At 38.3% G+C, this 12,070-nt stretch overlaps 1 pseudogene; it reads left to right on the top strand.

Moving 5' to 3' along the window:
* Positions 1–861: 861 nt before the first annotated feature.
* On the top strand, positions 862–11,649 carry LOC134496998 (vomeronasal type-2 receptor 26-like; annotated as a pseudogene).
* Positions 11,650–12,070: the final 421 nt, after the last annotated feature.

The raw sequence follows: 12,070 nt of genomic DNA, 5'->3' as shown, positions 1-12,070 counted from the left end.
TTCTGTTCTGAAATTTATCCACTTTGTCAATGTAGCCCGATTAAAAACTTGTCTCTGATGATATTTCCTTTTTATTTGCTTATTCACTAGGCACTACACACTTCTCCAATCCCAAAGGACTCTGAACAGCTTACCAAACCTGGTCCCATTAAGGATGGTTAAAAGCAAATGTCAGGATAGAATTAAATGACAAATGCAATAACCCAAGTGCTGAAAGAGCTCTAAAAAACAACCAATAAAGGGGGTGGGGGGGGTGGGAGCGTATAGCATGATGGGTCCACTAATCTTTGGCTCTTTGAAAAGTCATGTTTGAATGTACTTCCTAGAATCCAGCAGGGTGGGCGGTAGTGTAAGTTGGGTAGTTCTCTTGTTGCAGAGAATTCCATCTTTACAGCTACAGAATGAGCAAAATGTTTCTTGTTTGGCATTTGTTCATTAGAATTTTCTTTTTTTTTTCTTTTTTTCCCTCTAGCTTCTACATTGTTTTTAGATATGACCCCTTTTCTTCCTAGCCCATCAATATTGTCATTCTGTTTTCTACTCAAAGTCCCTAAGGAGTTTCACTGAACATCCATCAATTTCCACTATAATTACCCAAGAAGTCCTAGTAATGTAGCTTCTTCTCAAATCCTTGAGGAATTCCAAGGGACAATTTAGAAGAACAGCTCCAGATTGAAAGGTGCTATTAATTGTGGGACCAGAGAGCCAGAGATGCAACAGTCTGCTTTTTGAGAAAAAATATACATATGTGGGCTGTTCTAATTACTGAGAGTTTTTTCATGTTTCATTGTTGCGGATGGAACTTGTTCCTATGTGGTGATATACATTTTCTTGAAGAAGATGTTATTTTTCATGGCAGTAATGGCAGTGTTACTGCCAGGGATTACATGCCTTATTCCTGCTCCTACAGCATGTGCTGTGGGGAAGCCTCACCTTATTAAGCACAAGTATTTTCTCTCAGGGGATTTCATAATGGCCGGCATCCTATCTCAGTTCTACATGGCATCTGATCCAATGAGTTTCACAAGGCATCCATCTGAAGAACTGGTTGATGAGCTCATGTAAAGACTTTCTCTTCTTAACGGTAGCATATCTCAAGCCAGATATCTTTCTCTAATGTGGTGCCTGGACCGAGTTAATTACTGTTATTACTTGTAGCACAAGCTATTTCTCCTGTTTCTTGATGGTTAGTTCCTTAATTATTAAGCAATATTGATTGATCCCTACTGATATTTCTTACCTGGAAAATAAATAATAAACACCCCACACACAAACACACACAAACAGTTACGACAGATCTCACCCCAGTGTTTTATTCAATTTCCATATTGGGCTTTTCTCATTTACTTAGTGTGGAATGAATTATCAGTGCTGTACTATCGAATCACCCTTTGTAGCTAATTGATCATCAACTTTTAGTGATTTAATTGTTTCTCTGAGTATGAGGGAACAATGGTGCTGTGTAGCACTTTGAATTTGTTTCCAGACAGCTGCAGGGAGCAGAAATGTAGGGCCCTGTCTGCCCTAATGAAACAGCAACCTCTTTTCCCAGGATTAAGGAGCCCTCTGGAGGTCTTTCATGATCCCAGAAAAACAGTGACACACAATGTTTGCCCTCAAGCATGCTTCAAAACTCATCCCCCCCCAAAAAAAAAAAAAAAAAACACCCAAGGGGAAGAGGGAAGAGCTAAAGGTACAAGACTAGAAATAGGCCTACTGTAAGAATTGCAAAAGACCATAATATCGTTATTATTAATGCTCCTTCAAGCAATTCATCTGTTTCCTGCTGGACACTGTTTATAATGAATGAAAGGAATCGTAACAGCCAGCCTCGATCCACTGAAAAAATATATATATTTTTTTATGTTTTGCCCAAGAGCATTTTCCCTTTCATCAAAAATCATGTTTTAGGACACTCTGAAATATCTTTGCAGAATATTTCAATTATTATACAAGTATCTCATTAGATTTCATCCTCTTCTATTAGAACATTCTACATTTGCTGGTCAGGTAATTTAAAAATGACTCAAATGATTCAGGGCATTTGGAGAAATGGAAAAAGTTTCTGACTGCTAATGCATTTTCATGATTTCCTGCACGGTACTATACAGTCTATTTTTCTGTATACTGTTTAGCTGAATTATAACTAAAGTATATGAAATGCCATATTCTTTAAGAGAAGAAATGTGATCTGGGATGTATCTCTCATTGCAGATTTTTCCTGCAGAACTACCAACATATCCTGGCCTTGGTTTTTGCTGTAAAGGAGATCAAGGAGAACAACCTCATATTATCCAACACGACTCTGGGTATTCACATCTCTAACAGTTATTTCATGGCCAGATGGACCTACTTTGCTTCAATGGAGCTTCTCTCAACACGGGGCAGGTTCATCCCCAATTATAAGTGTGATGCCAAGGACTGGGCAGTATCTGTTATTGCAGGACCTACCTCTCACATCTGTCCCTTCATGGCAAACATTTTGAACGTCTACAAGATGCCCCAGGTAAGATTTGCTTTTGGAATAAGTGTAATGGGCTGTGAAAATCACCTTGAGGAAAAGAAGGACGAGCCGCAGCCTAGACAATGGTCTGATAAATGAAACCAAACCAGAAATGTAATTTGAGAAAGCATCTCAGAATTGGCCCTCCCTAGTTCTCTGGAATGGAAAGGCAGGGGAGGGGGGAATCACTTTCTGACTTATAAGATTGATGTCAACCCTTGCAGGTAGTCCTGGCCAGGAAACCAAAGTCATGAACACTAATACAACTGTTATTGTAAGGTTACAGTAAGAGAATCTCGCAGGTCTGAAAGCACTTTCCCCCTCCCTTGTTACATGTACAAAGTTATGTCTACAAAATAACAACAAATAACCAATAAGTAATTCTTCTTTTATATTCCATTTTGTGATTTGGAAATAAAGTGTCAATCCAAAAAGGGATGAGCAAAGTATGTGGTGGCTGGATGGCATGGATATTTTTTGGTACTGAACCAGGTTTATTCCTCATTCTGAATCCAAACCTATTAATATACTATGATTCCTTGAGTTATTGAAAAATACACTGTATAATAATGTCAATACATTTTCATCAATACATCTTCTCAACCATGTATTTATATTCAAATCAATGGATTATTATTTGGGAATAGTTATCTTGACATTTGTACTGCAGAATGACCTTCCTTCCTTCCTTCCTTCCTTCCTTCCTTCCTTCCTTCCTTCCTTCCTTCCTTCCTTCCTTCCTTCCTTCCTTCCTTCCTTCCTCTCCATGAACATTCCATAGTAGTTCAAATAATAAAAAAAAATGTAGTACAAATGGAAGAAAACCGCATAGAAGTTAAATAAAATGCTCAATGGATGAGTTATCATTAATTCCCTTACACCACATCCAAACACAGCTGTTTTAGTGGACTGTGAAAAGCTTGAAGGGAGCTTGGGAAAAGAGGAGAACTGAAAGGTTAATACAGTAACTGGCTGACTCACCACACTATATTATTTATTTATTTATTTATTTAATTAATTAATTAAATTTCTCTGCTGCCCATCTCATACACAATGACTCTGGGCAGCCTACAAATACTAAAAATAGTGAGTCACCAAAACAATTCAATATAAATACAAAAAAAAAATACAAGTACAAAGTCTAACATAAAAAATATAGCATATAAAATATGCAATTCAGGATGGGAAGCTCTTAATTTTGTTTTTACTCCCTTGCAAAAGTCCAGGAGAGTGGGGGCCTGTCTTACCCCCAGGGGTAGTTTATTCCAAAGGGTGGGTGCCTTGGCAGAGAAGGCCCTCTTCCTGGACCCCGCCAATCAGGCTGTTTCTTACATTATTACATATTCTTGCTAATATTTGCTACTAATTGGTAAACACAATCAGAGTATTGAGAAATTTCAAGAATTTCTTCTCCTTCTCCATCTCCTGAAATCAGAATAATCAATGAGTTAATAAATCCTAAGTGAACATGGGCAATTCCATCAGATGGAATGTGATATCAGGATTTCCATGGCACATTCCATGGAATGTAGCAGCATTGTGGGGCATTTTATCCCTGAATTTAGTGACTTAAGTCTCTTTAAAGCATAAGGCACCATTTTTGCCTCTCCCAAATTCTGATCATGGGAAAAGTGATCCAAAGATTTGGCACCAGTTGCATTTCAGGTCACAAAACATTTGTTACCAGTTAGCTGCATATTTTCTACTCAGGTTTGAAAGTGGGGAAGAAAACTGTTTGATTTGTATGATACTTGCTCCTGAAATTCAGATAAGATAATACAGAATGTAAGAGGCAGATGCATTACCAAAATGTGAAATAATTTAAATGAAAAGGAAGAAATTCATTCATGTGCCCTTCTAGTACTTGTGGGATTGCAATGCATATCCATATTTGCATGCAAATTGGTATGCATACAGATTATGAGATGAGAACTAAGCAAAACTGGAAGAGGTGTAGGGTCATATTGAACACCAAACAAGGTTCTTGCATTGCTCATCCTATCTCATCTGCATCCCACCATGACTTCATTGTTTCAGTTATTCTGCTGTTTCCTATCAGGAGAAGACTAGCTAAATGCTGGGACGGGTTTGCTTCAGGACCAAGAAGCTTTTGCCCTTAAAATTTGGGGACCATTTTTAGTATAACATTTCCTGAATTAATGCATTTCTGAGGCCTCCAGCTTTGTACTTATACTACAATTACAGCTATTGAGTGAAAATTCTGCACATCAATTCTTTTTGAGTATCATTAGGTTAATGATTGCAAGGAAGACCATAAATTAAGAACGGAATTTTCAAACATAATGAATATTTCATTTTCGAAAACCATGTTCCTTGTGTTTTCCACATTTAGCTCATATATGGATCTTCTCCAATGATAGATGACAAGATACAAGCTGCTTTCTTTCATCGTTTTTTCCCAAATGGTGACCAACAGATCATGGGTATTCTCCAGTTGCTTTTGTACTTAAGGTGGACTTGGATTGGGCTAATTTTCCAACCTAATGAGAGTGGAGAGAGGTTCATACAAAATGCTGTTACTTTGTTTTCCCATAAAGGTATCTGCTTTGACTTCATGCAAGAGATGGCCAAGGAAACATTTGCTAATGATCTTGCAGGTGCATATAAAGAGTTTAGTAAAATGTACGTGATTATCATGAAGAGCACTGTCAATGTTATTATCCTATATTGTGAAAACCAGGTCACTGCCATTTTTAGAATGGTGCCCTATTTAATAGAATATGAAGAGATGCCAATAAAGAGAAAAGATAAAGTTTGGATAATGCCAGCCCAGATGGAGTTTACATCAGTTCCCTTTCAATGAATGCTGGTTATGGACTCTTTCCATGGTGTTATAACTTTTGCAGTTTCTTCTAAGAAGATCTCTGGATTCAATAAATTCCTTCAGATGAGAAACCCAACTTCAGAAGAAGAAGACCATTTAATGAGAGTGTTTTGGGAAAAGGGTTTTGAATGTTCTTTTCCTCAAGATGAGTTTGATGAAGATACTGGATGGCTGTGCACTGGAGAAGAGAAGCTTGAGAATCTTCCTAAGTCTGTCTTTGACACCACCATGACTGGGCAGAGCTACAGCATCTATAATGCAGTCTATGCGGTGGCACATGCTTTGACAGCCATGTTTTCATCCAAATCCAAATACAGAGCAAGGGCAAACAGTGGGAGACTGATTATTCTCAATCAAGAAACATGGCAGGTAATAATAGAATGAGTGAACACTTCCCTTTGCTCTTATCTCTAATGCAATGGGCTGTAGCACTTTGGGTATAACCATTGAGAATACTGGAGTGATTATTTTGTTTCTCTTGCCACTCCATTTTCCTCATAGTTTCAGGACTGAGTGAAACTTTTGTAATTGGGAATATCTGGCTATTTGTACACTGCCAAGAGTCGCTTGTTTGTGAGGTGGGTAGCAATATAAATTTGAAAAATGAATAAATAAATATTGCCACAATATTATAGAAGAAATGATTAAGATGCAGCAGCAGCTGCGTGGTTGGCAGAGGTTCAAAATATCTGTGGAAGGGAAGAAACATAGATGAGAGGTGGAGGAACAGTAATTCTATTATTGTGCCCAGTCATATTAAATGGATGACCCATAACCTAATACCACTGCAAATTCCTCCTCCTCCTCCTCCTCCTCCTCCTCCTCCTCCTCCTCCTCCTCCTCTCTCTCTCTTTCTCTCTCTTTCTCTCTTTCTTATTAATTGTCTTCCTTTGTTTCTGTTCAGCTCCATCACTATTTGAGAACCATCTCATTTAATAACACTGCAGGAGATAAAGTTTCCTTTAATGAAAATGGGGACCTAGAGACTGGATTTGATATTTTCAACTGGGTCACATTCCCAAACCAGACCTTTGTTAAAGTCAAAGTTGGAAGGATAGACCCAGTAGCTTCACCAGATAAGATATTCACCATTTCTCCACAGGAGATCATCTGGCCCAACGTGTTTAACTAGGTATTTCAAACTGTGCACATTTATTCCCTTCTTGTTTTCATAATTATAGATTTGAATAGATCCTGTCCTTCAAGTTGTCAGGTTTAAAACTGTGAAGATGAAGAAATAATGACAAGAGGTTTTGAAATACAAAGACTTAAACCTCTGAATAGTAAGGGTTAAAATAATTTCCTTATATCTCCTCATTAAATCTTTAAGTTTTTTAGCAGAACTTAATCCAATGCTTAGAGCCTATTTCTGCTGGCATTTCAAGGTTCCCTAGTTTAAACACACACACACCCACACCCACACACACACACTTAAAAGGGCATTAAAGTAATTAAAGCTATATATAATTCACAAGGCTTTAACAGTGAGTGCTGAAATTTTAATGCCTACTATATATGCTGGGAGATTTCCATACTAAAAAGAGGGTATGTTTGGGAAATCCAAGATTTATTTCCCAAAAATGACACTGATTTTATTCAAGCTGGATTTCCAGATTGTATGCAATTGGAAGTTACCTTTCAATTTTAAAGGGGGAATAACTTTACAGAACATTAGTGTTGTGAAAAATGCAGTATGAACCAAGCTGGCATCTCTTTTCTTGAGGACTTATTCTAGTTGATGGCTGTTAGGTGCCTCTGATCATATTCTACCTCCTTAAGTACCTGAACATCGACTAGCTGTTTTTTCTACAGTCCAGGAATTGATGGATTACCAATTAAGATATTTCAACAATCAGATGCAGCAGTGGAAGCACTTACTTTTCTATGTCAAGAAGTCTGGAAGGCAACAGCCTGGCCAACTAACTGGAAGAGATCTGTATTCAAACAGAATGTGGAAATTATCAAATAATTTCATTAATTTCACATGCTAGCAAATTTTTTGCTGAAACTAATTCAACAACGTTTGCAGCCTTACATCGACAGAGAACTACCAGAAGTCCAAGCTGGATTTCGAAGATGACGCGGTATGAGAGATATTGCTGACGTCAGATGGATCTTGGCTGAATGTAAAGAATACCAGAAAGATGTTTACCTGTTTCATTGATTATGCAAAGGTGTTTGACAGTGTGGACCATAACAAGTTATGGTTAATATTACGAAGAATGGGAATTCCAGAGCACTTAATTGTACTCATGTGGAACCTGTACATGGATCAAGAGGCAGTCGTTAGAACAGAAAACGGTGATAATGAGTGGTTCAAAATTGGAAAAGGTGTGTGGCAAGGATGTATACTTTCACTGTACTTATTCAATGTGTATGCTGAACAAATAATTCGAGAAGCAGGAATGTATGTAGAAGAATGAGGTATGAGAATAGGTGGAAGACTCATTTCACAACCTGCAATATGTAGATGATACAACTTTGCTTGCTGCAAGTGAAGAAGACTTGAAGTACTTGCTGATGAAGATCAAAGATTGTGGTCAGCAATACAGACTATACCTGAATGTGAAGAAGATGAAGATACTCACAAGTGGACCAATAAACAACATCACAAGAAATAGACAAGAAATTGAAGTCATCAATGATTTCATTTTACTCGGATCAACACTCAATGCCAAGGGAAGTAGTAATCACGAAATCAAATGATGCTGGGAAAATCTGCCGTCAAAGACTAAAGTTTTCAGAAGTAAAGATGTCAGTTTAAAAACAAAGGTGTGTGTGATTCACGGCATGCTCTTCTCAATTGCCACATATGCCTGTGAAAGTTGGACATTAAAAAAGGAAGATAGAAGAAGAATTGATGCATTCAAATTGTGGTGTTGGTGAAGATTATTGAAAAACCCTGGACTGCCAGAAGAACAAACCAATCAGATTTAGAAGAAATACAGCCAGAATGTTTCCTAGAGGTGAAGATAACTCGGCTTAGACTCTCATACTTTGGGCAAATCGTCAGGAAAGACCAATCACTTGAAAAGGACATCATATTTGGTAAAGTTGAGGGCCAGCGGAAAAAAGGAAGACCTTCAATATGATGGATTGATACAATTACAGCAACAATGGATGCAAACATTGGACAGACAGGCATATAGCGCAAACCAAACAGCATTTCATTCTGTTATACAGAGGGTGGCCATGAGTCGTAAACGACTCAACGGCAACTAACAAAAACAACAACAACCAGGTGCCTCTGAAATGGGTTCTCTGCCTAGGAACTATATGAATAAATGTTCACCATCTTGACATTATAACTCATCACTGTTTCACAGATATTCAAGCCATTGTTTTTATCCCATCCTTTCAGCTACTCCATTGCCTTCCTATTCTCCTTCAACCTTGTTGAACATTGTATTTATCCCCCTAATCTTCCCTTTCCTGCATGTCCAGATTTTCAGAGTTTCCATCTGCTAATCATTATACAGTAGTTGGGGAGCAGTCAGCCCCGGTTTGGTCCAGGAGTGATGGTTTAGTTCTTCTTACAATGGATGGTGTTCTAGGTAATAATCTGGAAATTTATAATTTGCAGCTTTTTTTTTTCTTGCTCATCTTCAATGTCTACATTTCCACAGCTGGCAGGACCATCACTTTTACTGACTGGCTTATCATAATTGTCACTGAAATATCCCCACCTTTCAACTTCTTTTTAAAGTTGTCATTGGTTTCTTTCCTAGAGTTAATCTCTTCTATATGTCTTCTGCATACTGTCCATCTTTATCTGTTCTTGAGTCCTTGGAGAAAAACTTCTCAGCAACCTTTCCTTTGTTGCTGTCTGTTGTATGTGCAAACAAGCATGCAGGTAGATGTTACCTTTTTTCTCTTAAATTTTTAACCCAGAATTTTCATTTTCATTTTTACATTCATACTGAGGGCTGAACCACCCTTTTTCCTTGCTCCACCAACAGGATGGGCCAACTAACATTCTGGGTACAGAGGAATTAATAAGATTTTCTCAGCCTGTCCCTAGGGTTCTGGGAAGGCTCTTTCTAGTCACATTTTCTTTCCCTGCATCAAAAGCAATGTTTCCTCCCATCTGCTTTATCTCATATAAATACTGGTTTGCTCCGGCAAGTCTCCCCCCACATCATCCTCAGGCTCTGCTTTCTTTCTTCACTGGTCTTTCATACCAGGATTCTGGGCTGCCTGATTGTATTTTTTATTATATGGTGGGTTGTGTTCAGCAGTGGAATGGAGAAATAATGGTTTAAAAAAACGAATTAGCAGAGGAATAGTGAATGCTGGATACAGAGATAAATACTGTGGGTGGGTGGGTGGGTGGGTGGATGGATGGATGTTCTGCCAAGTTCCCCTTCATGCCCCAAATGACAGGAAGAATGAAAAAACTGCTGCTCTTAGTTTGCTGTTCTTCCACCCGTCCTTGAAAGACATTGGTGCTTACTTTCCTGGCATGGATGAGAAGGAAAAAAGAAACGGGGTGATCCCATGTCAGGGACCATGTTAACCTTGGTCCACACAAAATGCCTGTGGCCAAAGTAGAGAAAGGAAATGAAACTCAGGGGATAAAATATAATTCATCTCTATTTCCAGCTAATTTATGCATGGGAAGCAAGTTCTTCTGGACCTCTACTTTCACATAGCCAAATGATGGTACCTTTGTGACTCCAATTCTTTCTGTTCCTAACTTCCGTTTTGATTCTAGTTCTCATTCCCTACAAAACTTCAATTCATTAAATAGAATTGCCTTAAAACATAAGGATATTTTGGGACATCTACATCCTACACTCATTATTTAAAAGTGAAATCCCCATTGAGATAGAATTTTTTGAAAGAAAACATAGGACTTTTAATAAATCCCGGTTTCACTTCTTTATAGGTTCTACCTCTTTCTCTCTGCAATGACAATTGCTATTCAGGCTACAGTAAGATGAAAATAGAAGGGAAGCCTTTTTGCTGTTATGATTGCCTTCCGTGCGCATAAGGGAAAATTTCAAACCAGATGGGTAAGAGTTGTCTTGTGCAAAACTATTCTGGCTTCTTAACTGTGATTCAAGATACTAATATTGAAGAATAAATAGATAAATATGAGATATTATGTAATACACATTTTCCACCCCCACCTAAACCTAAACCATTTTTTGCTTTTATTTTATTTTTTTCAGGAAATTGCTGAATGATAAAAGATTATGACACAAATCATTATTAGATATTGTAAAAAGGAGAGTCCTTACCACAAAGCAATATATAAATCTCAGAAGATTTGGCATACTTACGCATGCTGCTAAATATAAACAGGCATTACTTAATTAGGAATAAATGAATCCCGTTAATCAACTCTCAGTCCCACTACCTTCGTATTTCTAGAAACTGACCATGATGTTTTCTTTTTCCAGATGCAGTTGATTGCTTCCAATGTTCAGAATATGAATATCCAAACAAAGCTCAAAACCTTTGCATTCTAAAACAAACAACGTTTCTGTCTTACAGTGAGCCACTGGGAATCACTCTGGCCACTGTGAGTCTCTCCTTTTCTTTCATCACAGCTCTGGTGCTGGGAATCTTCATTGAACAGCAGGACACCCCTATAGTCAAAGCCAACAACAGGAACCTCACCTACATTCTTCTCATTGTCCTCCTGCTCTCTTTCCTTTGCAGTTTGCTCTTCATTGGACAACCTAACAGGGTGACATGAGCTTTGAGACAAACTGCTTTTGGCATCATCTTCTCTGTAGCCCTTTCTTGCATTTTGGGGAAAACAACCATAGTGGTCCTTGCTTTCACGGCCACCAAGCCAGGTTCCAAGATGAGAAAATGGGTGGGGAAAAGGCTGGCCAACACTATTGTCCTATCTTGCTCCCTGGTGCAAGTCGTAATTTGTGCTGTGTGGTTTGCAATTTCTCCCCCATTCCCAGACTCAGATCTTTACTCCATGGCTGAAGAAATTGTCCTACAATGTAATGAAGGCTCAACCACTATGTTTTATACTGTCCTTGATTTTATGCGGTTCTTGACTGCTATCAGCTTCATGGTGGCCTTCCTAGCTAGGAAGTTGCCTGACAGCTTTAATGAAGCCAAATTTATCACCTTCAGCATGTTGGTCTTTTGTAGTGTCTGGATATCATTTGTTCCTACCTATCTGAGTACGAAGGGCAAATACATGGTGGCGGTGGAGATCTTCTCTATTTTGTCTTCTGCAGCTGGATTACTGGGCTGCATCTTTTCCCCCAAATGCTATATCATTATCCTGAGACCTGATCTGAATAAGAAGGAGCAGTTAATAAAGAAATAATCCTGAAGAGGCAGTTCAGTTTGCTCATTGATTCAGTGGATTACAGCCTTCCCCCTGCTGCATCCAAAAATGCAGGGGTCACTACATGATGGCGTTTGTTGATCCTGGAATCAGTACCAAAAATCTGAACATGTCATTGTCATCATCATCATCATCATCATCATCATCATCATCATCATCTCAATACAAACTACAAACTTCTATCAAATATCTCTGACACATACACAAGAGGAAAATTCATACGGAGAGGTCTATGACCAGGAAAGACCTACAACGTTCTATCAAATGCCATGAATTCTGGTTCCTCTGAGGACAATTGCTACTAAGAGGAACAGGTTCTTAGGTAGAATCAACTCAGATTTTGAAAATATCAGAAGCTTCACTGAAGTTAGAGAAATTAGAGGGCATGACTTTGTAAATA

The sequence above is a fragment of the Candoia aspera genome, chromosome 4, assembly GCF_035149785.1.
Source record: "Candoia aspera isolate rCanAsp1 chromosome 4, rCanAsp1.hap2, whole genome shotgun sequence".
Classification (NCBI taxonomy): Eukaryota; Metazoa; Chordata; class Lepidosauria; order Squamata; family Boidae; genus Candoia; species Candoia aspera.
Note: the sequence above shows the minus strand (reverse complement) of the source record. Positions and strands in the feature narration are given on the sequence as shown.